The following is a 27,663-nucleotide window of genomic DNA, read 5'->3' as shown; positions in this document are numbered from 1 at the left end:
TCACATCAGCAATATGGGGCCTGCTGTAGGTCCCATGATGATATTTTAGGGCTTCTTTCAGCATCTTGTGGTCAGCTTTCAGGGGGAACTTGCTTGGATGGTCAGACCTGAGCATGTTGATCATTGTTCAGACTATTTTACAGACAGCTGAATAGCTGATTTCAACTTTTTTTGAGACCTCTTTAAACCAGTTACCAGACTCTGAACATTATATTTAAAAAAAAGATATTTTCTCTAATTTTATTTGTTTGGTTATAATACTTAAATTTTTTAGTAATTGTAATTTTAATATCAAATAACTGTCTAAATATGTTAGGAAAAAAACACAAAAGCTTCGTAAGATATGCCAATTTTTCATCATGACTCTAAATTTATTGTCTTTCACACAGCAAGAGGGGACCCAAATGAACTAAATAAGAAAACTAATCAATGCAGCTAAAACATGAATAAAGTATAGACAGAAACCTAAATAGCTACTCCCTGAGTTAAAGTAGCAGCATCCCCAAGTAGAAACAGTAAAATGCAGCAGGTGAAGGTTTGATTTACCCAGTAATGACTGTGGACCTATCAGTCTGACAGCATCTGAGCAGAAAATGTTCTTCAGCCTGGTAAGTCCTGGATGCTTTGCTGCCTCCTTCCTCAAGAGAGGGTCAGACATACATGCTGTACAGAGTGGGGGGAGTCGACTGGAGTGTATTGGTGTCCAAGAATCTTGGTAAGTTGCATCCGATTATCCTTCGTGCAGACCTTGTCACCATGTGTAGTACCTACTTTTCTGCCACTGAGATTGCAAAGCCAAACAGTGATGCAGGAAGTCAGTGTGCTTTCCAATATGTGCCTATTTACGGAGCCAGTGGTGATGGTGTCCAAGCCTGGCTTCTTTAACTTCTTTGGGAAAAAAGGAGTTTGTGTGCATTTTTATACATCCTCAGAGTGTTGTTACACCAAGTTGGGGATCTGCACTCTAGTGCTGGGGACCATCTCCCCAGTTTGGTATCCATCCCTGTGTGCACTTCACCGAACAATGACCACATAAAGCAAAGGGAAAAGCTGTCTGAAGAGCTAAGAAAGAAGATTAAAGGGCGAATGACCGTGTCCAAGCTGTTTTATGTTGATGTGATCAAAGTCAATGATGTTTTATCAAAAAGTATAATGTTCATGGATCAGTAACCAACATCCCAGTACTTGAAGGCAAGAAAAAATGGCATCCCAGGTTGATCAAATGGATAGTGTGGTTGTTAAAATAAGAGCCAAGCAAACCATCCATGGAAGAATGCTCAGGAGGTCTTCACAACTTACAAAAAAGAGAAAAAGGCAGGCTAGAAATTAAACAAAATGCAGGTTGACATTGCTCAAAGTTAATGGGGAGGAAACATCCTTTGGACTGATTAGACAAAACTGGAGCTTTTTGGCCAGTTATACCAGCTCTGATTAAACGAAGCTTTCAAAGAAAAGCACACCATACCTACTGTGAAACATGGGATCATTTGTTTGAAAGATGTTTTACTGCATCTGGAAAGACTAAACCTTGAATCTATGCAAGACACATTAAAGTCTCAACACTAGCAAGGCATCCTGAAGCCAAACATGCTGACCAGTGTTGAAAAGCTCAGATTGAGTCACATTACATGGGTACTCCAACAGAGTAATGATCCTGGCACATGCATACAACTACAGGGGTTGGACAATGAAACTGAAACACCTGTCATTTTAGTGTGGAAGGTTTCATGGCTAAATTGGACCAGCCTGGTAGCCAGTCTTCATTGATTGCACATTGCACCAGTAAGAGCAGAATGTGAAGGTTCAATTAGCAGGGTAAGAGCACAGTTTTGCTCAAAATATTGAAATGCACACAACATTATGGGTGATATACCAGAGTTCAAAAGAGGACAGATTGTTGGTGCACGTCTTGCTGGCGCATCTGTGACCAAGACAGAAAGTCTTTGTGATGTATCAAGAGCCACGGTATCCAGGGTAATATCAGCATACCACCAAGAAGGACGAACCACATCCAACAGGATTAACTGTGGACGCAAGAGGAAACTGTCTGAAAGGGATGTTCGGGTGTTAACCCGGATTGTATCCAAAAAACATAAAACCACAGCTGCCCAAATCATGGCAGAATTAAATGTGCACCTCAACTCTCCTGTTTCCACCAGAACTGTCCGTCGGGAGCTCCACAGGGTCAATATACAGGGCCAGGATGCTAAAGCCAAACCTTTGGTCACTCATGCCAATGCCAAACGTCGGTTTCAATGGTTCAAGGAGCGCAAATTCTTGGGCTGTGGACAATGTGAAACATGTATTGTTCTCTGATGAGTCCACCTTTACTGTTTTCCCCACATCCAGGAGAGTTATGGTATGGAGAAGCCCCAAAGAAGCGTACAACCCAGACTGTTGCATGCCCAGAGTGAAGCATGGGGGTGGATCAGTGATGGTTTGGGCTGCCATATCATGGCATTCCCTTGGCCCAATACTTGTGCTAGATGGGCGCGTCACTGCCAAGGACTACCGAACCATTCTTGAGGACCATGTGCATCCAACGGTTCAAACATTGTATCCTGAAGGTGGTGCCGTGTATCAGGATGACAATGCACCAATGCACACAGCAAGACTGGTGAAAGATTGGTTTGATGAACATGAAAATGAAGTTGAACATCTCCCATGGCCTGCACAGTCACCAGATCTAAATATTATTGAGCCACTTTGGGGTGTTTTGGAGGAGCGAGTCAGGAAACGTTTTCCTCCACCAGTATCACGTAGTGACCTGGCCACTATCCTGCAAGAAGAATGGCTTAAAATCCCTCTGATCACTGTGCAGGACTTGTATATGTCATTCCCAAGACAAATTGACGCTGTATTGGCCGCAAAAGGAGGCCCTACACCATACTAATAAATTATTGTGGTCTAAAACCAGGTGTTTCAGTTTCATTGTCCAACCCCTGTAAAAGCACGAACGTTTGACAAAGAAAAGAAAAAACAAAAACTCAGCCCTACATGAGCACAGACCTTAATCTCATTGTAGATCCATAGAAATATCCAATACTTCAGGTGTGGAGACGGCACACTTAAAGCCTAAATCTACTTCAGTGTTTTGTTCAGGAAAAGTGGGTCTCAGTGTAAAGTACAGAGATCACATGTTGGCAGTTATTGCTGCAAAGGGCACTGCCATGAAAAAATAAATATATATATATTTGGAGTTCCAACGACACCATTTTCATTTGTTTAAATACTAAATATTTAACTGAAACAATAATTAAACACAAAGCCTTTACAGATAGTTTTCTTTTTAAGAAATAGCTTTGCATGCCTTTATTTTCTGAATTCTGCCCTAACTGCATGACAATGAAGGGATGGAAAGGTTCATTTGTATTTCCAGTATTCATAACATCTAAAAATCTCTACTTTTATAAACTTGCACACTTGCAGAAACAGAAAGACAGTGACTCTCCCGAATCTACATTATACTCAACAGCTTTTCCTGAAACTACGATCTGAGAAAGAGCTACAATCACCCTCAGCTGTGTTTGATGGAGACAAGGATCCTATAGAATCCAGTGGGAAGTCTTGCCAACTCAGGCTCATAAACATTTATCAAACACGTTGATTTGACATAAACTGATACTGACACTGAAACACTGCCGGAGATACAACTGTGAGATAGAAAGTTGACAGATAACACAACAGGGAGTGTAATTTTCCTCAGGGGAAGCCTGTGCCAGAGAAAAGTTCCTGAAAGAGATGGATGGCGATGTCAGGAATGCGATGTTTCAAGCTTAAACACATTAGAAACACAGACTAAATAAAAAAAGAGGCAAAGGATGTCAAATATGACAAAAATAAAACTGTTTGGTCAGGTTGACAAATTTTCCCATTTACAAAGTAGATTATCATTAAAGATCCAAATGTGCTATGTTAATAAAAAGATTTGTATTGAACACAGTTTCGGAAAACTTATGAGATCCAACAATTATTAAAAATCTTATCTAGAACTGGGGGCCTAGTTACTGTTCTGAAATCAGAATAATAATTGGCAACAAAATGTTTAAACAGATCTTACTTAGTTCTAGGTATATACAGATATATTGTCGGTTCATCATACTGGCTCTGAAAACTAGGTGTATGGATTTGCAAGCAATGCTCTTTTTACTGAACTGTGCATAAGAAAATACAAACGAATCTATTTTGTTCCTGGAATAAAGCATTTTAGGTTGAAGGAAGTTTGTAAGTTGAACATCAGACTCCAACCTCAGACTTAGATACTTTTTAAATAAATCACAAACATCTCCCTTCTACCACAGAAAACTAAAGAATAAGCTACAAACTCAACTTGTAAAATTTCTTTGTTTGACGCTAGGCACTAAATCTAATGCCATTTGTAATTTTTTCAAGCAATCTTTGTTGACTAGAAGCCCTACCCCAACTTCATGAAGTTTTCTGAAAACCACTAACTTATGTTTTTAACAGAAAGAACCAAGGGCAGATCTACTGGCAACAGTGCTTTTTAAAATATCAAATTCAAAACCTACAGGCAATGTGGCACAAAGAGAACAGGACAAACAGAGAAAACAGGCAGACTAACAAGGGAACGGACTATAAAGCGGTAAAATGAAAGAATCCCAGCAGTGAACAGAGAGAAATCAAGGGTGTAAATACTGAGGTAGAGGTGGAAGTTGACATTGGAACCAGATAGATTTATTAGAGGAAAAATGGCGCAGCTGTGGCAGAGTTAAGGTGGGGAAGCTGAGGGAGGAAGAATAAGTAAAAAGATTTAAGCTGAAAACTATCAAACAATAAGGGAAACAATCGAACAGGGACATAACAGACATAATACCAAATATAGAAAGCACAGAACACAAGAATAAACTAAGAAACTAAACACACAGGAATAAACACATGAATACATCAGCACCTTAGAGAACATAAACAACAGGAAGGTGGTGAAAACAGAAACACAAAAAAAAAAAAAAAACAGAACCCAAACCCCTAAGTATCATAACACTAACGCATATGAAACAAATCAAATGTTTTCAGCATGGACAACTGTAGTCCTAAGTAAAAAAAGAACAGATTGCAGAAACAATTTCTACTTCATGAATATGCTTTTACCAGCATGTTCTTCGTGTGTTTTGTGAATAAGATGTCGATAGGGAGCAGATCCATTTGTTCAAATTCAAATGTCTTGAATCTTTAAATATCACTGTCACAGTTTCCATGAAAGTGTTTAAAAAGGGCACAAGGGAACTATAACTAGTTTGGACCTTCAAGTTCTAGCTCTAGCCTTATTCCTGTCTCCATTCCATCTTCTTGTGCCCATTGAAGTCTATTCTTTTGGTTAACAGAAACTATAGGAATATTAAAATTTAAGTGATCTCAAACTATCCTACACATGACTTTTTTTTTATGTTACAAAGCTGGTGAGAAGTTTGCATACATTAATGAGCATAAATGTGGGAATAATTTTGAGTCTCTATTGAGGGATGATTCTTCACAAATAAATGTTTATAAATTTCAAAAAGAAGAATTTGATGCTCAACTTCAACTCTGTTCTGGGTTTTGTTTGATTAACACATGGTTAACACATTATACATTCAGACCAAACAACCATCCACAACCCAATAAATAATTTAATAAATGTCCCTTCAGTAAGTTCTATCTTGTCCTCCTGCTGTTTGTGGCCAGTCAGCAAGCTTCTGGTAGATTTCTGGCTGGATATTTGACCCTCTCTTGTTAGCAAAATTAATAGAATTCAAGTAATTTGACTAGTTTCTTAGCACAGAGCTGGCCTTTAAGCCAGTTCACAGCTCACAGATTTCAGCACTCAGCTTAGGGAAATTAAAGAAGCCTGATTTGTCTATCCCTAAATCAGGTTTGATGTGTGTTTGGGGTCTTTTTGCTGCTGGAACAACCAACTGTGTGCCAGGTTTAACCATCTGACCTAATTGTTCACCTCAGATGAAAGGAAAACCAGTTTAGATGCTCAGCAACAAACAAGGAACCGCTGAGCCTAATGTATGTCATGAAATGGAAGCAGATGGAACATCAGTGTGACTGTAGATGGTCAAACAAATTTTAAATCACCACAGGTTGAGAGGTTGCAGACCAAGAAATAAGTGTCTGGTCTAAAAGCAACACCTTCAAGCATGGCTGAAATTTACAGCTGCTCACATGGACATGCCATATGCTTTCTGGAGATTGTCAGGATCTGCAATTGTGTTCTTTGTTTTTGTTTATTTTGCCGTAAAAGGTTTTCCCTGTTCCTTTCATTAGTTGTTTACTTGGTTTAGTTAATATTTGCTTAGATTCTTGTACTTGTTTACATGTTCTTAGATTTAGTTCTTTCTAGAGTCACTATTTATGTTTAGCTTATGTTTAGGTTTCTTTTCCCTGTTCATCCCCTTGTCCTTAGATCCCCTTCAGGTATTATTTGCCCAGAGGTTTGTTTCCCTTTAGATTATTTGTCCTCCCCGATTTCTTATGTTTGTATAGTTCTATGTGTTTAGTTCCTCTCTGGTAACCAATAGTTATTGGTTACTTCCCTTTATGTTCTTGTTGTTGTTTTAGATTGTTGGATGTATTTGGTTTTCGCTTCCCTGTGTCATCGTTTTGTTCACAGATTTGACCCACATGCAGAGAACACTCAGGAGGCAGAAAAAAAGTTTAATGATTTTATTTTCACAGATGGAGATTGTGAACTGGAACCGGGACTGGAAACACATCCACTGTATGGAGAGGAGGTCAGGTAAGTTTGATGGCAAAATTAAATTTTCTCAAAGATGAATATATTCAGGCTTACTGAGTTTGGATGGGAAATTTGGCAAGGAGGAGTCGAAGCAGGGTCTGAAGATGAGCACGGAGATTTGCCTGGAATAATTTTCCTTCTTGATCCTACAGTCTGTGTACAGTGGTGGGGTTTCTCTGGAAACAGCACACTCACTGCGGAAGTGGATTTCAGATGCCGAGCTTGGAGGTGAGACACGTTGGAGTGTGGACAGGGCTCGCTTGACTTAAGGCTTGGAGGTAGGAGAGCTAGTGACTGCCAACTGGAAAGGAATCCAGAGGCTTTCTTGAGATCTTGAGGCTTGGGAAGTCAGATGAGGAAACAGTTGAATCAGAGCAGGACTGGAAGCAGCGCCTAGAGAGGAACAAAGATACGAAGATAAATTAACCATAGTTTTCGAAAGGGTTTGAAAACCTATAGTTTTGGGCCGGTATTCGTTACCCAAGTTGGCAAACACTCAGGCATAGAAGTGCTGGCAGACTGCTCTCTTATACTCCTCCAAATGACGAAGATTGTAAACACCTGTCTCCCTCTCACCCCCGGAGCTCAGGCAGCATCTAGCGGTAAAGCAATGTAAATAGCAGGCAAAAAACAAACAGAATCTCCCAGACCCCGACACCCTGCTCCTCCTTGTGAGTTAATGTTAGTTTATCTTTAGATCATGTTTCCCCTTGGTTTATTTTATAGTTTAGTTTCGGTAGTGTCCCTGCGTCTCCCAGTCCGGTCACCATAGTAACCATTCATTCCCTCAGTCTCCACAGCCAGTTCCCGCACCTGTTCCTACTTCTCCTCTGATTACCTTGGCTTCCTCTCATTCATCCACTCTCCTCCACCTGCTTATATACCTGGTTGTTCTAATTATTCTCCCCTGGTTCCTCACTTCATGCATGCCATGTTTGTCACGTTATTCCCCCGAGCTCTTTGGATTATGCCTCTTGTGAATTCTCTTCTGTGAATGTCCTACGACCTTGTAAGTGCTGATCTCTGAGCCTTTATGAAAAAAGATCTGTTTTCAATATGCTGAACCCAAGCGACGTTTTGCATTTTGGTCCAAAACAACCTCAGACCATGACAGAGATATGTTAAGTGATCAGGAGAAACAAAGATTGGACAATTTGGCCACAATGACAAAAACTGTGGAAGAGTCAAGGTGAGGCAATACCTGTTACAACTAACTAAGTAGATAACTGTTTCATCTTTAACTTAAAATGAACATCTAGATGGTTTCAATTTCTAACTGGGTGTTTCAACAGAACATTGATCCCAGACATTTTCCTTTATTAAGAAAAAAATGGCAGTTTGTGGTATATGACTTTACTTATTTTGTTTCACAGCAAAGTAGCTGACTACTCTGACTGTAAGGTGTTCATTGTGTTCTCCAAAAGTACACTGTCATCTCCACAAGCTTGAGCAGGTAAAGCTCCAATTGGTTCTGACCCGCACCGGTGGACCAGCTGACTCATCATTGTCCTGGATCAGACCAATGACAGTGGTGTCATCTGCAAACTTCAGGAGTTTGACTTAGGTTTTGGAATCAATAAAGAGGCTAACTTTAGGCTTCTGGAATTGCCCTATTTTCACACAAAGATAGAAGACTGAAAAAATAAGCAACTACTGTTCACCTAACAGAAAAATAACTGATTCAAGGTTTGATGAAAAGATGTGTAAATGCAGGTTTGTACCACACAACCAGAACAACAGCAAAGCCACAGCAGCTTTTAGACAGAGACCCTGATCCATTTTTCGGCATCCGACATTGCGCACTTGCTCCTTCTAGAAAAAAAAACATGTCTTGGCAGGTGTCAGCCAATCAATATAGTGATGAGGGTTGTTGTTTTGAGGCCAGATATACAACGCACGCAGCATCACAAGAGTAATGACTACTATCCACGGGCACTGTAACAGTCATGAATTATACTTTATTGGCTGCACCTTGTCAGATATATGACTCTCCTGCTCCTCATATGTATTCTGCAACTGACAAGATTGATACATGCATGAACACACACGCACTCACACACACACACAAATGCAAGTAAACACTGATCGCAGAACATTTTCTAAACTCCCCAACCATGACCTGAAGCACTTGCTAGCTCACAGAAAAGAAAGCTTTTGAAAAAAAAAACCAGACCAAGGCATTTTCAAATCAATACATGTTTCTCTCTTCTGTTTTTTCTTTCTTTTTCCATCTTGAGCAGTGCTTGATGACCCAGGCCATTAAAGCAAGCTAGGAGGCGCGTCTCAACACAGCGAGCAGGGTGAACAATGCCGGGGCTGATTGTAAGAGTCTGTGTGCTCCTGGGGGGGTTAATAAAGGGAATTGTTCAGTGTTGTATTTTCTTTTTTAGTCATTTATGTTCGTCTAGGTGGAGGTCGGATGTGGCATTCCTAAAGCCGTGCGGTGGTGGTGAGTGTTTTCAGCATCAACAGAGCTCTGTGGCCTTGACTGGAAAAAACATTGTGAACAGTGTGAATGCACACTCTCTGCTCCACTGACTAAATCAATCTCAAATCAAATACCCTGTGTGGCTGGCCTCTAAGAGACGTTAAAATGAATACAGCTTGGGATAATGTGTGCATGCATGTGTGAATGAATGCCATACAATAATAATGCCTGTGCTAAAAATGTTGAAGTAGGTGTTTCTCAGCAGGTCCAAGGGTTTAATTGGGGGTAGAAAGAGAGGAAAATCATACTTTAAATCAGAAGTGCACATACACAGTATAAAAAGACATACAGTGGCTTGTAAAAGCATGCATACCCCTTAAACCTTTCCACATACTGTCACATTGCAACCACAAATGTACATATATTTTATTGGAATTTTGTGTGAAAGATCAAAACAAGGTGGTATGCAATTGTGAAGTGGTTAGAAAATTATACATGACTTAAAACATTTTTTACAAACAAAAAACTGAAATGTGAAGTGCGGAAAAGTATTCAGCCCCCTTCACTCTGAGTTCAACCAATGGCCTTGAGAAGTTGCCTGATGATTGCTAATGACTAAATAGAGTCCACCTGTGTGTAATCTAATCTCAGTACAAATACAGCTGCTCTGTGATGGCCCCAGAGGTTGGTTAAGAGAATATTGAGGAGCAAACAGCATCATGAAGTCCAAGGAACACACCAGACAGGTCAGGGATAACGTTTTGGAGAAGTTTAAAGCAGGCTTAGGCTATAAAAAGATTTCCCAAGCTTTGAACATCTCACGGAGCACTGTTCAATCCATTATTGGGAAATGGAAAGAGTACGGCACAGCTGTAAACCTACCAAGACAAGGGCGTCCACCTAAACTCACAGGCCGAACAAGAAGAGCACTGATCAGAGATGCAACCAAGAGGCCCATGATGACTCTGGATGAACTGCAGAGATCCACAGCTCAGGTGGGGGAATCTGTCCACATGATAACTATTTGTCGTGCACTGCACAAATGTGGTCTTTATGGAAGAGTGGCAAGAACAAAAGCCATTGTTAAAAGAAAACCATAAGAAGTCCCGTTTGCAGTTTGCCAGAAGCCATGTTTGGGACACAGCAAACATGTGGACGAACGTGTTTTGGTCAGACAAAACCAAAATGTAACTTTTTTTGTGGTTGTAATCTGACAATATGTGGAAAGGTTCAAGCGGTCTGAATACTTCTACAAGCCACTGTATCACCTTTTTCTTTCTGATTGTCCCACATTTAATAAGACTAAACTTTTCCTGTTTTAGGTCAGGTAGTTTTACCAAAATTATGTATTTTTGCTAACTGGTGACATAAGAAGAAATACAATTTTTCACTTTTCTTTGGCAACTGGTAATGAGGGAACTCTAGACCTCTAGAAGTGTCATTCGTCCAGTGGTACAACTTCAAGAAGTCTGAAGGTCTGCTCAAACAATTAAACACAAGAATAAATACAATGCAAATGTTTTGTCCTGGTCTTGGGCTCGGCCTAAGAACGTGATTACCCAGTCTTGGGTTCAGTCTTGTATTGTTGGGCTTCACAAAATTGGGTCCAGACTCTATTTTTGTCAAATACATGAAAACGTAAATCCCATTTGCTTTTTATGAACATGAAGAATATGAAGAAAAAAACACAGTGCAAGGCATAAATGTTGTCCACTTTCAGCATCAACAGTTTTCGAAGTGAAGTGCGCATTGTTAAAAACATGGTCTTTTTTTGTACTTTGAGCTTAATGATATTTAATCCTTATTTAGGTCTGGTGTCCATTGTAATAATCATGAGTAAAACTCTATATACATTTTGCAATAATCTCTTGTTGGTTTCTTCATTTCTATTGTGAAAAGTTGTAAAAAACCTTTTTTTTTTTTTACGTGTCCTGTCTGACAGAGTAACACTCAGAATTGTTGCCTGAATGTAAAGAAGACGCCTAACAGATTTACTGGAGCCATGGAGAACTGGAGGGGACGGGTGTAGCTCATCCTCTCATCAGCCGGTGTACTATAAGAGGGAGGACTGCCAGTTCATCTGTGGCTGAGTGTTTTGCAACCTGCGGTATTTCTACCCAGCCTCTTTCTGAACCTCACTCTATGCAAACCAAGAATCCTCTTGCTGAGCCTCCTGCTAACAACCTTGCTTGTTCTCATAGGTGTTGAATACGTGATGGCAGGATTGAGGAGATCCTCGAAGTACTCCTTCCACCACCCGATAATGTCCCCAGTCGAGGTCAGCAGCCTCCCACCCCCACTGTAAACAGTGTTGGCAAAGCACTGCTTCCCCCTCCTGAGTCTGACGATTTGCCAGAATCGCTTCGAGGCCAACCGGTAGTCCTTCTCCATGGCCTCACTGAACTCCTCCCAGGCCCAAGTTTTTGCCTCTGCCACAGCCCGGGCCGCAGCACACTTGGCCTCACGGTACCAGTCAACCGCCTCAGGGGTCCCATATGCCCACCACAGCCAATAGGGCTCCTTCTTCAGCTTGACAGCATCCCTTACTGCCGGTGTCCACCACCGGGTTCAGGGATTGGCGCTGCGACAGGCACCGTAGACCTTACGGCCGCAGCTATGGGCAGCAGCATTGACAATAGATGCGGAGAACATGGTCCACTCAGACTCTTTGTCTCCAACATCCCCCGGAATCTGGTCAAAGCTCTTCCGGAGGTGGGAGTTGAATACATTCCTGGCCGAGGGCTCTGCCAGATATTCCCAGCAGACCGTCACCATGCGCTTGGGCCTGCAAAGTCTGTCCGGCTTTCTCCTCTTCCAGCAGATCCGACTCACCACCAGGTGGTGATCAGTGGGCAGCTCAGCCCCTCTCTTCACCCGAGTGTCCAAAACATGCGGCCGAAGGTCTGACGATGTGACAACAAAGTCGATCATCGACCTCCTGCTGAGGGTGTCCTGGTGCCAAGTGCACTGATGGACACCCTTATGCTTGAACATGGAGTTTATTATGGACAATCCATGACTAGCACAGAAGTCCAATAACGAAACACCACTCGGAATCAGATTGGGGAGGCCATTCCTCCCGACCATGCCTCTCCAGGTGTCACTGTCATTTCCCACGTGGGCGTTGAAGTCCCCAAGCAGAATAATGGAGTCCCCGGTAGGGGCACTATCCAGCACCCCCAACAGGGATGCCAAGTATTCCACACTACTGCTTGGCCCATAGGCTGAAACGACAGTCAGAGACCAGTCCCAAGCCAAAGGCGCAGGGAAGCAACCCTCTCATCCACTGGGGTAAACCCCAACACGAGACGGCTGAGCTGGGGGGCAACAAGCAAACCCACCCCAGCCCACTGCCTCTCCCCATGGGGCACTCCAGAGTAGAAGAGAGTCCAGCCCCTCTTGAGGAGATGGGTTCCAGAGCCCACACTGTGTGTGGAGGCGAGCCCCACTATTTCTAGTAGATATCACTCGACCTCTCGCACAAGCTCAGGCTCCTTCCCCCCCAGTGAGATGACATTCCACATCCCTAGAGCCAGCCTAAGCATCTGGGGATCGGGCTGCCGAGGTCTCCACCTTTGTCTGCCACCCATAAAAACGTTATCAGATACTTTGGGATTATTTTATTTGTTATGGACACGGAGACGGAAACAAAAAGGAAAAAATAAGAAGCAAGAAAGACAGAAAGATGAAGATATTACAAGATAACACCCTGTTTGCTTCTACACCTGCAGAAACATATATAGAAACAGTATTGTTACACCTGTGGGTGTAAGTGTGAGCGAGCTTGTGCGTGTAAGGTTTCTCCATAAAAATATGCAAAAGCACATGTGAGGAGCCACAGATCTGCCACTCTGGACCCGAGACAGACACGGAGGAGATCTGAGCCACAGACATTCAAAGGCCTCCCAGAACCCCAGGAGGACCACCGCTGGGACAACAGCAACCCCCCTAGAGAACAGCAGAGGAGAGCCATAGGGGAACCACCCAGCAGCCACGGTGCAGAAGCCCCAGAGAGCTGCAGCGACGAGCCCACAGGCAGCCGTCTACGTTGGAGCACATCCAGCCATGGACCCAGAGACCCGAGACCCTGGGGCACATCACCCCCCCAAGGAGAGATCCGACAAAGCCCAGGCCCCTGCAAGCAGCCACCAGGAGTGAGCCGCCACACACCAAAGCACCCAGTCCCGGACACTGAGAAAAACCAATACACCAGTGGGCAGAGACACCAACCACCAGCAGGGAGTGTGGCAGGGAAAAAAATACCCCCACATTTGATAGAGGGCCTAAGCTGATCCAGGAGAGGGAGCAGCCCATGAACCAACCTGACACAAAAATAGGACAGTCACATTCCCACATGCCCACCCTCATACCTACACATAAAAACACTCACACACACACACCCAACATAAAAACACAACAATGGACGTTGTACACTCATTCACACTCCCCATACATACTCTATACTCCCAGGTCCAGGCACCAGTTCCCCAGAGAGACAACTAGTCCCCGGACCCAGGAGGTGGTCCCATTCCTTCTGGGGTGGAGACACGTAGACCGCACCAGCTTAGACTAGTGCCGGCAATGCCCAAACCTGAACAAACCCGACGCTGACACCGACCCCCCTGCTCCAATCCCAGTCTCCATCGACTCCCGTCGCCGCCATCCGGAGAGGGTGTCACGAACAAAAGAGGGGTTTACCTGGTCCAAACACAACCCCAGTACAAAGCTGAGAACCCGAATGCAACGCTAAGTCCAGCGATGCCTGCCCTTCAGCACCCACAAACGATGGCCAGAGACGCATCACACAGGACCACCACCCCACCAGCGGCACGCCATACAGCAGAGGACAGAATGCAGCAAAGAGCACCCAAAGCAAAAGCTTTGCACAAAGCCCACACTGCGTAAATGTTCCCCCACCAGCCTCCAAAAAATAAAGCCCCCCCACAAAAGTGCACCCCCACAAAAAAAAGAACTACAGCCATCAGACCAAAGAACATATGCCCAACTATCATACACCAGCTAGAGGTAGCCCCATGAGAAAACCCACACTGAAGCTGTTGGAAAATATTTAAAATACTTAATAGGGTCTGCATTGCTATGCTTAAGTTAGGTTTAATAATGTGTGAAATAAAATGTATTGTGTAACTTAGTGGCTTGCTCAAAACAGGCCGCTGTGTATGTGTGTGTCTGACTTGACTTGGTCTGCCCGGCAACAGTGAAGGTATTTCTGTACATGTCTGAAAATAACAGCCAAAAGTAGAATAACAGGAATGTTGTGAAGGTCGAACAGACAGCTGAATGCCAGGTGTAAGAGTTCAACTGACACTCAGCTAAAAATATGTGTTTTTTCTTTGTAATTGTACACGCCTTGCTTTTGAATAAAAACCCTGTCTGGGGAGAGAAGCAGAGAAGTGTTCTGTTGATTCAGCTGGAATCTCTTCCCCGGCCAGGCGAAAGAAACTGTGTGTTTCCTTTTATTATTTAGTTTTACTAAAACAGTATAGCATATGACTTAGTTTTTCCAAAACAAACGAGCACGCAGGAGTTTCTGGGAACAACTCCATCAAAGCCCACATAAGGCAGAGATCCCACAGAGCCAAAACCAAAACACACCAAGAAGCCGAGACCACTACACCTCGAGAACAACTCTGGCCAGCCCACCTGCCCAAACCTTGCAGACCATTCCGGTCAGAACAACTCCTCCAGACAATCGGAACTGAGGACCATCAAGAACCGGAACCAAGGCACGGAACTAAAATCCAAACCAGAATTGCCCAGATACAAACGATGGCGGTTCATCCTCAAACCCCTCTGGAACAGGAAGGAGAAGCGGTTCATCCTCGAGCCCTCTGGAACAGGAAGGAGAGGTGGTATGTCCTCGAACCACTCCGGAAGAGGAATCAGGTGTGGAGGCAGCTCGATATTGAGCTCCTCCGGGACAGGAACAGGAAGTGGAGATAACTCATCCTTAAACTCCTCCAGAACGGGAACCAGAAGTGAAGACAGCTCGTCCTCAAGTTTCCCCGGGTCAGAAACAGGAAGCGGAGGCCGCTCATCTCAAGCTCTCCCAGGACAGGAACAGGTAGTGGAGGCAGCTCGTCCTTGAGCTCCTCCGAGACAGGAACAGGAAGTGAAGGCAATCCATCCCAGAACCCTTCACGGATAGGAACAGGATGTGAGGACGGTTCGCCATCGGAACCCTCCAGGACAGGACCAGGAATGGGAACAAGATCAGGGAGTGAAGGCGGTTCATTCTTGAACCCCTCCGGAACAGGACCAGGTACAGGATCGGGAGCCAACAGCAGCAATGATGGCTGATCAGAGGCAAAGCGAAGAGTTGAAGCTTCGTGCCGACCCTCAGTGGAGAGGGGAGTGGAGGAGGGAGCAGGAAGCCTCCGCATGGATGCGGCGATCTCCTCTAGAGCTTTCTGACAGTCCCCTTCAATAATTACGTGGGTCGGGGAATCCTGGGGGAGAAAACTATCCCATTCCTCTAGCCAGTCCTTTAGGCTGTTTGCAGCCTACAATCTCCGCCAAAGTGAGCTGGGAGACTACAGGAGGTACAACAACTGTCTTGCAAGTTCCTCTCCTTTTTCAAACTCAATCTCTGAAGTTCTTGCTTGGTCCATAGGGCTGGTTCCTTCTGTCATAATTCAGGTTTGTAGTAGGACCAAAGTACAGAGAAGTATTCCAGGAACACAGTGAATGAAGGTAAGATGGTTTCAATTATCCTTACTCACAAGACTAGGCAGAAAACCAGGAGTATGTCAGAACCAGACCAGGACACAGAGTAACAACCAGACAGGGGAGTACACAACAGGACAACAAAGTACTAACTGTACATAACTGTAGGAACCATCAGGGAACAATGAAAACTAAAAAGCTTAAATACTAACAAGAGTACAGGGAGAACCAATGAACAGAGCGACTGAGTAATTATTTAACCGGTTGGCCAGACAGCAGGGAGACAGAGGGAGTAAGACCAATACGCAGAACACAGAACAGAGGGTACACTAAGGACCAGACCAGATGAAAAGAAGCAAAACACAAACACAAAAACACAGATACTGAGAGGATATGACAGGGGCAGTTCTTACACACTGATACCCTGGGCAAGGTCCTCCTTATGCGGCCCCCAATCACTATAGTGCAGTTTGCAAAAAAAAAAACTGTTTTTTATCAGATTTACCAGTTCGGCATAGCTAAAGGTTATAAGTAAGAAACGTTTATTTAACCTGTTAAGCCCTAAGGGGTTTTAGAGCAATTTCTGCCTGAAATTACATACCTTAAATAAATCAAGTATAGCTTCATAGTTTTAAGGCCTACATGCAAAGTTTTGGTACCTGTGTAAAAGGTAAGACATAAAGGAATATTTTTCCAGCGGTACCACTATTGTAACTGTTACTATGTCTGATTTATTTGTGATTAAACAAAGAAAAAATAAACATTTTGAACCTCGCCAAAAGTTTTTTCTAAATGAACATTGCAAAACACTATGGAAATCCTTTGAAATTCCTAGAAGAACCCCCAGGTTGCATTTATCCACATCTTCACTATAACTGCAGCAAATTTGTACTCAATAGGTTGAAGCATATACACTAACCGGCCACTTCATTAGGTACACCTGTCCAACTGCTCGTTAACGCAAATTTGTAATCAGCCAATCACATGGCAGCAACTCAATGCATTTAGGCATGTAGACGTGGTCAAGACAATGTGCTGCAGTTCAAACCGAGCATCAGAATGGGGAAGAAAGGTGATCTAAGTGACTTTGAATGTGACACGGTTGTTGGTGCCAGACGGGCTGGTCTGAGTATTTCAGAAACTGCTGATCTACTGGGATTTTCACGCACTACCATCTCTAGGGTTTACAGAGAATGGTCCAAAAAAGAGAAAATATCCAGTGATTGGCAGTTCTGTGGGTACAAATGCCTTGTTGATGCCAGAGGTCAGAGGAGAACAGCCAGACTGGTTTGAGCTGATAGAAAGGCAACAGTAACTCAAATAACCACTCGTTACAACCGAGGCATGCAGAAGAGCATCTCTGAATGCACAACATGTCGAACCTTGAGGCGGATGGGCTACAGCAGCCGAAGACCACACCGGGTGCCACTCCTGTCAGCTGAGAACAGGAAAATGAGGCTACAATTCGCACAGGCTCACCAAAATTGGACAATAGAAGATTGGAAAAACGTTGGGCTGGTCTGATGAGTCTCGATTTCTGCTGCGACATTCGGATGGTAGGGTGTACCACAGTGTACCCATCTTCTGATGGTTACTTCTAGCAGGATAACCCGCCATGTCATAAAGCACGAATCATCTCAGACTGGTTTCTTGAACATGACAATGAGTTCACTCTACTCAAATGCCCTCTGCAGTCACCAGATCTCAATCCAATAGACCACCTTTGGGATGTGGTGGAACGGGAGATTTGCATCATGGATGTACAGCTGACAAATCTGCAGCATCTGTGTGATGCTATCATGTCAATATGGACCAAACTCCCTGAGGAATGTTTCCAGTAACTTGTTGAATCTATGCCATGAAGGATTAAGGCAGTTCTGAAGGCAAAAGGGGGTCCAACCCGGTACTAGCAAGGTGTACCTAATAAAGTGGCCGGTGAGTGTACGTTCCACAAATGTTTTAGAGGGCAATGTGCCAGGTGGAAATGGCAGTTAGACAAAGGATGCCAAAAAAATTTAAAATTAAAGGGAACCCGATCAAATAAAGTGCTTGTTTCCATTGTAGTCCTTCTGCATATGGCATAGCCTATGGGTATGACATTTATTCTGTGTATCATCAAAATACAGTTGCAAACATAACTGGAAGCTAACGGAGTAGCACGCAAGCTAGTAGTCGGTAGACCACGACCAACAAACTGTAATGTGCAAGCAAATTACTTCACCAGAGAAGGTGCTAGAAAGACAAGTTATGCTTTGCTAGAGTGCCTCTAGTTTGTTATGATATGAGACAGGTGGTGGTGCGAAAGGTACCGTTATGTTTACAGAGTCAGCAATGTCTGAGGGACCTTTAAATGTTATCGCCTGTGTTTTAGTTGCTGTAAAACTAAAAGGTATTTGTGCAAAACTCATTTGGGGAATTGTTTTGTGAAGATTAAAGCTTCCTCTTGCAATATATATTTAAGAAAAAAATTGGTGGAGTTTTACCTAGCTTTATAGACCTCCAAAAAGGGGCGTGGCCTAGTGGGCTTAAGAGGTTAAGAACACCTTTCACAGACACAAAGTGCTGTACAACATAAATCACAATAAAGTTATGCATAGTATAAAAGAAACAAAACATAAAAACAAGTATAAATAGGTACAACTAAAGCATGACAAAAAAGCCTACCACTCAGACACTAAAGCTGAAACAAAAGAAGTCGTCACAGGGGAATTTATAGCTCATCCCAAATGGTCTCAGTGGGATTGACAACAAACAGAGCCTCATCTGCCTATCCATAGCAGGGGTACCTACTCAAAACATAAGGATGCCAACTCCCTAGGAAATTCACATGCATAAAAGCAATGAAATTTTAATCGGGGGGGAACTGACAGATAAATAAGTTACACTGTTTAACATGGTGCTTGTGCGCCCGTCTTTTAATCCCATTCAGGGAAACTGTCCATGTGGCCCATTGTTAAAAACCATCACTGGTAACAGGCAAAGACACAGGGAGTAAGTATGGAACACATTTGCTGAAATTTGTCCAGTATTTTTTAGAAAGGCCTTTGATGGTAATGGAACTTATTTACATGCTTTGCTCAACTGTGATTTTAGCCATTCTTTTACGCAAACCTTCAAATCTTGGCCTCTTCTGTACACTCTGATATCAGTTATTTTAAAAACATTTTAATTGGATTTAAGTTGGTAATTGACTGACTGACCAATCAATAGTTTCCTTGCCTGTGTGTGTGGGATCATTGTGTTGCTGAACAATCCACCCTTGTTTAATCTTCAGATTCTTTTCAAGAATGTCTCAGTAAATTTCTCTTCATCCTTCCTTCACTTCTATGAAGTCTACCAGTACCATACGATGAACAGAGCCCCACACTATGACACAATGTTCTCACCTCCAACCTTCACTGCTGGTATATTGCCTTTGGGCTGTCATGCAGTGCAATTTCTCCTTCGAGCATGGTGTGTGAAATGAAATTAAAAAGTCTCCTGTTGATTTGTCCAAATCTACTGCAGCAAACTTTAAGCAACATGATTTTTCTTCATCACTTGCATCTTATGAAGTGAGTGTGCAATAGAGGCCGTGATGGTTGAGTTATTTACTAGTTATTTTCATGGAGAAAACTGTACCTGCCAATGCCATTTTTTTTCTGAAGCTCTTTGTAAACGATATTTGGTTATTGGACATTTTTTCTGATTATTCTATTGACTCCTCTGTCTGAAATCCTGTGAGGAGAACCTGGTTGTGACCAGTTGATGGTGAAAGATATATTCTTCCTACTTCCGGATTATAGTTTCTGCAATGTTTACTGGAGCATTAAGTTTAGAGATGCACCTGTAACCAGTGGCATCAGTGTTATTTGCGACAATAAAGTTTTCAAATGTCTTTGTCTTTGCTTCTTTTGCAATACCTTTGAAATGTAACATCTTTTCATAGACCATCTGGAACAAATAGAGGGAAGAACTGCTTTCTAAATACTGTTTTCTTTTTTTCACTTTATAAGCTGTTTTGCTCTCTTTCCTCTATACGTTTCCCTTGTGCTATTCCACTTTATTACATATAACTTCATTTATTGGCTTACTTTTTATTTCTTTGTAGGTGTGGCTTACTTGGGTTGCTACCAACACCTGGTGTGAGTTTCATGTCAAAACCACCATTAGAATTTTATTTAGTAAAATAAATGTTGATGTGTTCATTACTTTTTTCCCCAGTTGTACCTGTCTGCACACAACAGAAGGCTGAAGTTACACCAGCAGTGTAAGCAGCATGAAAAACACATGCTGTCACTACTGTACACTCAAACATGAAAAAACACCTGGCTACAGATGCTTCTGCTTGGCCAAAAGTTGCTTCATCCCACAAAGCCTCCCAGCTCCCCCACAGTTCCAACATCCAGCCAGTCGACTAATGACATGACGGAGGAGCTCCATGCAAATAGCCGAGCATCTGTCACGGCACTAGCTCCGCTCCATATATTTATTTGCTGATCCTACTTAATATTTCTGCATATTACTAGTCGTTTGTTGGAGGCGGACAGTGATACATGTTCCCATATGATGCCGCGCCAAAGAAAAGCAATCTCCCGCAACCATATCCTGTCTGCTCTTCCAGCTTCTTCTAAATGCATATTTTGTGCTGGCTTTGCAGCCCCGCTGAAGGTCAGAGGCAAAGTAAGGCACCCTTTATTGTGGAAATAGGAGAAACACATTTGGCAGAGTTAATGAGCACTGCATTTATCATCCACACAATAAGGAAGCCTAGATAATACATCTCATACAATATGAGGGGAATGTATTCTGTGGAAGTGTTGTGACGGCTATGTCTGGGCGCTATCTGTGGGGGGTTGTTGGGGGTTTATCTTGCATCGTGGTGACATTCAAGTCCAGAACATTCAAGGTGCCCTTCTGAGTAAACTTATTTCACCAGACAAATGAGCATTTTTATGTACTACAACCTTAACATATTCCTCAACCTTATCTTTAACAACAAAGTGGTCACATACCAAATCACTTCTGACACAGTCTATTTGGCATTTAGCTGTCAGCACCTTATCAAGTCATGCTACCATGTTTCCCTGATGTCCTTCTTTTTTCCATGTGTGTGGGGGCGGGGTCAAACACCAACATGGTTATTATATTTTCCCCCAGTCTCTTATCCCTTGCCGATGCATGGCTGGCACGGTGCTGCCCCGGCGCTGACTGGCAGGACTTGGAAGTGGAGAACTGCTTCAGCCTGACATTCAGTCAGCCTGCCTGCTCACTGACAGATTCAGGCAGATAGATCATGGAGGGCCAATGACAGCTCGTTATTGCCTGAGATGATAGCAGCTCACCATGGGGATTTGAATCAAAGCGTCGCTGTTTGTGTGTGCGTCTACTCCTGTATGCTGAAGCATCAGATGAGGGATAAGGACAGTGGAAGATAATGACTAAGAGCAGTTTTCCAACTAGGAAAAAGAGATATGGTGGCACACTATAATATCGAAGTTTTACACTATGCAAAAAACTCTAATAAGTGTTGGGAAAACTCAGTTTTCAGAGACGTTTGATCTGTTTAACAAAACGCCTATTTCCAGTGCTTAGCAAACGTTTTTATACCCCATGAACCTTTCCACAATATGTGAAAAAGTAGTGCATAATTGTGATGTGACTGGGATAAATGGTTTTCATTTTTCTTTTACAAATAAAAATCTGAAAAATGCATTTATATTTTGAGCCAATATGCTGCAAATACAGCTGCAAGTCTTATGAAGTATGTGTTTATCATCTTTGTACATCTAGACATTGACATTTTTTGCCTGTTCTAATAGCTTAGTCAGAAAAGATGGAGAGCATATTTGCACATCAATTTTCAAGTCTTGTCAACTAGTCTCAGTTGGATTTAGGTCTGAAATTTGAGTGGGGCACTCTAACACATGAATAGGCCATGATCTTAATAATTGTAGCTCTGGCTATTATGTTTAGGGCCTTTGTCCTATTGGAATATGAATCTTCACCCTAGTCTCAAATGTTTTGCAGCCTTAAACAGGTTTTCTTCCTGGATTACCCTGTATTTATCTCCATTAACTCTGATAACCATTGCCGTCCCTGTTCAAGAAAAGCATATCCATTGCATGGTGCTCCCACCAGCATAATTGACTGTGGGGATGGTGTTTTCAGGTTAAAAGAAAGTGTTCCAAATAGTAGTTTTTTTTTTTTTCTCTCAGAAAACCTTTCTCTCAAAACATCTTCTTCTACAAATTTACTGTCTCTCCTGCATGGCAAACTGCAAATTGGACCTCTCCTGGGTTTCTTTAAACAGTGGCTTTCTTCTTGCCACTTATCCACAAAGGCCAGATTTGTGAATTGCATCAATAATAGTTGTTCAATTAACATATTCATCCACCTGAGCTGTGGAGCTCTGCCGCTCCTGCAGAGTTATCATGGCATCTTGATGGTTTCTCTGATCACTGCTCTCGCTTTTCTGGTCTGTCAGTTTAGGTTGACAGCCAGGGCCTGGTAGGTTGAACAATGGGTATAACAGTGCTATGTGAGATGTTCAAAGCTGGGGACAATGTTTTATAACCTTGCCCTGCATTTTAATTTTCCAAAACTTTATCCATAACCTTTCGGTGTGTTCTTTGGTCTTCTTTTTCTCTGTGTGTGTGTAATAATGTGTGTATGTGTGTGTGAAAGAGTGATTGTGAAAACTTGTCACGTGTTGGGGCATAGCATGTATAGTTGCAAGAAGGGTAAAAGCCTCCAAACACCCAATGCTCAAGAGCAATGAAGGGTAGGTAGCACAGACCATAGAGGGTTGCAGTTACGCTAGGCAGCAGGAATCAGGGCACACCAATAGGATAGCCATTCACCCAGCACAGAGAGGAGCAAAGCAAAGGAATAGTAGAACATCCACACATGCAAAGAAATCAAACTATAGATGGCCATAAATTACACAGGCATTCCTTCATTTATCTTCTATATCTTCTATATATTCCATAGTGGGTCACAGGGAAGTTGGTGCCTATGTCTAGCAGTCTACAGGCGAGAGGCAGGGTACACCCTGGACAGGTCGCCAATCCATCGCAATTGCGATAGATTGCGCCACTGTGCAGCCAATAATAAATGCAATAATACAGTATTAAACACATAAAGAAAGGACATAAAAACACCACAATGAAACCATGATGCCTGCTCAAATCTATCAGTAATTAAAATTCTTCCATGTAGTGCAAATTAACATCAGCTGGTTTAGTCCCATTTGATGGCTATAAAATGGTGTCTGGTTACCAAGGTGTCCCACATGAAGCTTCTCATGATGGGCAAAACTTGTGTGCTCCTTCAAACTTTAGTTTTGCAAAACAAAGCGAGGGAATTGGTTACAGAAAAATAAAAACACTATACACACAGTGAGGTTCTGAGGTTGGAACATCATGGTGTTAGGTTGTTTTTCAGCATATTACACTGACAGACTTTATATATTTGAAGGAATTTTGAATTCTAATTTCCCCTCGGGGATCAATAAAGTATCTTTGAATTGAATTTGAATTGAATTGAATGAACACATGTACAGAGACATTATTGATAAAAATCAGCTGCCATCTAGCAGTGTGATGACATTTCAGCAAGACAATGATACCTAACACAAAGCCAAGGTACTTCCTAATTTGTTTCAGAGGAACAAAATAAAGCTGCCAAAACGGTCTAGCCAATAACCTGAGCTGAATCCTCTAGAAAAGTATAAAAAGAATTAAAGCTCAGAGTTCACCAAAGGGACCCAGAGAACATTCAAGATTTGAAGACGTTTCAGTAGACGAATGGGCCAAATTCACACCTCAGCAATGCATGTGACTAGTTTCTCAATAAAGGAGGTGTCTTGAAGTTGTCATCACCAACAAAGGCTTTAATAAGAACAACTAAATACATTTTAGTAACCAGGTTCAATACTTATTCCCTGTCTCATTCCATTTTGATGGATGGATGGATGGATGTGTTTTTCTTTGCATAAAATGGGAGTTTTAAAACTGGAAAATAACAAAAGAAAATTATGCCACTTAGTTTGGATAACATTAACTTTATCTTTATAAGTCAATCCTAACTAGAATCAGTCCTTTAATAGCAACACAGAATTTAAAAGACTCGTTTTATGGAGACAGTGAAGGCTATTGATCTGAGCAATGTAATCTGAAATGACTTCTATTATTACTTCTAGTGGACTCTGTGACCTAGATAAAGCATGAAATGGGTCTGTGTGGTGTGTGTGTGTGTGTGTGTGTGTGGTTGGGGCTGATGTACCTTTTTTTATATCTGACCTCAATTATGCAACACAAGTTATCCAACATCCTGGGTCAGTGGGATAGTTACGGCCTGGAGTGAGTCTGTGTTGTGTTGGTGTGAACTGTAATGTGCCCACATGTCCATCCTGTGTGTCAAATTTTTATTGGAGGATCATTTTTAACACTATGTTTGGGATCAAATGTCTCGAACAGCAGCAGATACGAATAGTTTTTTGTCATGCTTTCCAGGAATATATGACATGTTGCATATAATCAGAAGAAAGAGCAAGAACTACCATGACCTACTGTTACACAGAAAGTGTGATGTGATAGTAAGTAGATCCTCCCGGAAAACCTCTGTGTCTCTCTAATAACTGCGGCGCACAGACACACTGAATTGTAGGCCCAGTGAGAACTGAAACTGTGTCAGACGCATATGCAGCAGGAACGTCGGAACTCTATCTATGTACTTTTTATGGATGGACTTTTTTTTCACTTTTACTAATTACAAAGTGATAGATTGAGCTACATTCAGATTTGTACAGCTAGCATTTGCATCTTAAATATCTGGGATGCTTGGATAGTTGGGTGACTATAAAAACAACTTGTACATTACATCAAGTCCACTTGACTTGAAAGCAAAAGCTTTTGTAATAGTCAAAGATTTTGAAATAATTTTCTTTAAAGCTAAGACTTTTCCATGAGGCCCGACCATTCTATGTACATCAGCAGCAGTTGTGAAAAAGTTGTGTTTATATCTCATCAAAACAAAGTAAAAAAAAAAAGAAAATGGGTTTTCTATAGTAATGTTAGACACCTTACCACCTCCTTTCAAATTTTTTTGAGACCTCTTTTTATCCCTCACTAGACTCAAAGGCTCCTCCTGTCCTATTTTTAAAGGCAACTCTTCCAACCCACATCTTAATGCAGCTTCACACTACAAGATCAGGCTATCCTAGCATGACGACTACACCAAAGTTATTCCTTTTGCAGTACTGGTTGAAATGATCAATGAGCAGGCGACACCCCAGCAAAACAACCAGTTTCCACACGTCAACAGCAGCTTCTCTTTATAACAGTAAGTTCCATGTGCCTCAATGTAGGAGTTTGTTTTCTTCAATTTCTATAAAGATTAGGATGCCCTTCGATGACGTATGGGAGATAATAGACGGCTTGTTTTGAAGGAGAAACTGCATGGCCAGCTGCTGATGAGACAGATCAGCTGGGCATACTGACAAAGTGAGGACACACAGAATATTGTGTGCTTGGAGACATTGGCAGGATAGCAGAAATGTTAGGAAGCATGGCTGAAACAAAACTGTCCTGCCCTGAAAAATTTCCTGTGTGTGAGACAACAGATATACCTTCTCTCACTGAAAACAAAAAATCTGCTTTTCACATGTTTATTGATAATAAAAAAGGTGTAAGACTGAAAGAAATAAAGAATATCTACACAGTGGATCAATAAAACAGTGTACAGAATTGCATTAATCAACACTTTATTGCATAATGGGTAAACAAATTCTTATGCGGTCAAAGAACTATGGCTAATAAGCTGGAAAATTTGTTCATTTTATACTGCTTCATAACTATCAGTCGGTCAGTCATTTTCTACTGCTTATTCCATAATGGGTCACGGGGAAGCTGGTGCCTATCTCCAGCAGTCTATGGGCGAGAGGCGGGGTACACCCTGGACAGGTCGCCAGTCCATCGCAGGGCAACACAAAAACAACCATGCACACACTCATTCATACACCTAAGGGCAATTTAGAGTGACCAATTCACCTAACAGGCATGTCTTTGGACTGTGGGAGGAAGCCGGAGTACCTGGTGAGAACCCACGCATGCACGGGGAGAACATGCAAACTCCATGCAAAAAGACCACCGGACAGGAATCGAACCCAGGACCTTCTTGCTGCAAGGCAACAGTGCTAACAACTGCACCACCGTGCAGCCCTGCATTTTGAAGTATTAAAACTAATTTTGTAGAAAAATCTGTTGAACTAGTTTGATACCTATTTTTGGAGATTATGCAAGTTATGTGTGTATCATTTAATAACATTAAGGGGACAGTGGGGTCCCAGATGGTAGACACTCTGACAAAATTACATCCACAAAAACTTTAAAACTTTAAAGTACTTGCTGTACTTTAAAAATCCACTAGATTACAGCTTTGTACTTCATTGGCAATACTTTTCTAAAGCATATTTAGCAATTTTTTATTTCTTGAAAGTGGTTTTTGAAAACATCCATGAACTTTTCCAAAAATAATTCCTAACTTAAAAGGACATACACTCTTGCTCATTCCTGATAATATTCCTCTCCTGCATAACAAGACAGATTATTTATAGCTGCAAGTACATACTCAGGCTTTGTGGCGTATTTAGTGCCTTGTTGCTGAAAACCGCTATATAAATAAACTTGACTTGACTTTTGCGTACAAGCACAAAACTACCGTTTTTGTTTATGACCAGCTCCATTTCAACAATTTGAATTCAGTCGAACATACAGTGGACAAACAGCTGCTGTCTTTCTGTCTAGATGACAAAGTAGTTAGTCTGTTGCAAAATTTATATTCTGATGCTATGGCACACCATCCATTAGTAAGTATGACAGTTGCTTACCATGAAGGTTGAAATCAGGTTGGTGGACAAGCCTTGCTAATCAAGGAGTCACACAGATTTCTTAGGCAAATCCTCCATTTATAAAGCGCTCAAGGAACGTTCGTGCTTTGTCAAGCTTATTGAGCAGAGATCTGCATGCCTAATATGCCCTAGAAGGCTTCACCAAGAATCTACAAAGACCATAACTTATTCTCACTTATTCTTTATGCTATAGTGCACTCTTAATCCAGCATGACGAGGCCCTTTTATGCCCTTCTGACTGAAGTATCGACTAAAATATTTTTTTTTTTGTTTCTCCATTTGAAAAATAAAGTTATTTTTTGAGACAAGAATCAAAAATTGTGACATACAATGAAATATTATATATGGAGCATTGTCTCATGAGTTGGATATATCATTATTCATGTCACTACATGACAGCTTTTAACTGACATTCAGTGTGTTGTGGATAAAAAACCCTAAACTGTCACAGTGGGGTTTTGGGTTGGACCAAAGCGCAGACAAGAGCTCGGGCGCAGCATTTCAATTAGTCTTCAGTTTATTCAAAATATCAAAACCATGACAAAAACACACTGCAGGTACTGACCAGAGTCTGAATTCAAAACAACTTACTGACACTGCAGGAACATGGCAAGGATGAGGGTTGCGAGCGTGAACAGGCAGAACAAAGTGTGAACAAACAGAGGAACCAGCAGGGAACAAAGAGCACAGACCAACTACTATACAGAGAGACGTGAGAAGAGAACAAAGGGAAGATAATCAAAGAGACACAGAACAGGTGTGGCAAGGAGACAGGGAGGCTGAAGGGACAGGTGGAACTGATTAACCAATAAAGAGAAACATAGACCTAAGCAGAACAATAGACTAAACCAAAACATAAGAAATCTAGAATAACCAAGAGGTAAATGAAACAGAGTAACTGGAAGGAACAGAAGAATA

General features: G+C 42.0%; 1 long non-coding RNA gene across 2 annotated transcripts; it reads right to left on the bottom strand.

Moving 5' to 3' along the window:
• Positions 1-6,666: 6,666 nt before the first annotated feature.
• On the bottom strand, positions 6,667-27,428 carry LOC124879734. Of its 2 annotated transcripts, none has more exons than XR_007041102.1 (3): positions 7,223-7,735; positions 6,797-7,135; positions 6,667-6,722 (listed from the first exon to the last, which is right to left on the bottom strand). It is a non-coding gene; the product is annotated as an uncharacterized LOC124879734 (long non-coding RNA). The 2 variants fall into 2 exon arrangements; XR_007041101.1 differs by lacking the exon at positions 6,667-6,722 and adding an exon at positions 27,337-27,428 and having other exon boundaries at positions 6,735-7,135; positions 7,223-7,338.
• Positions 27,429-27,663: the final 235 nt, after the last annotated feature.

Source organism: Girardinichthys multiradiatus, chromosome 13 (assembly GCF_021462225.1).
Source record: "Girardinichthys multiradiatus isolate DD_20200921_A chromosome 13, DD_fGirMul_XY1, whole genome shotgun sequence".
In the NCBI taxonomy this organism is placed as follows: Eukaryota; Metazoa; Chordata; class Actinopteri; order Cyprinodontiformes; family Goodeidae; genus Girardinichthys; species Girardinichthys multiradiatus.
Note: the sequence above shows the minus strand (reverse complement) of the source record. Positions and strands in the feature narration are given on the sequence as shown.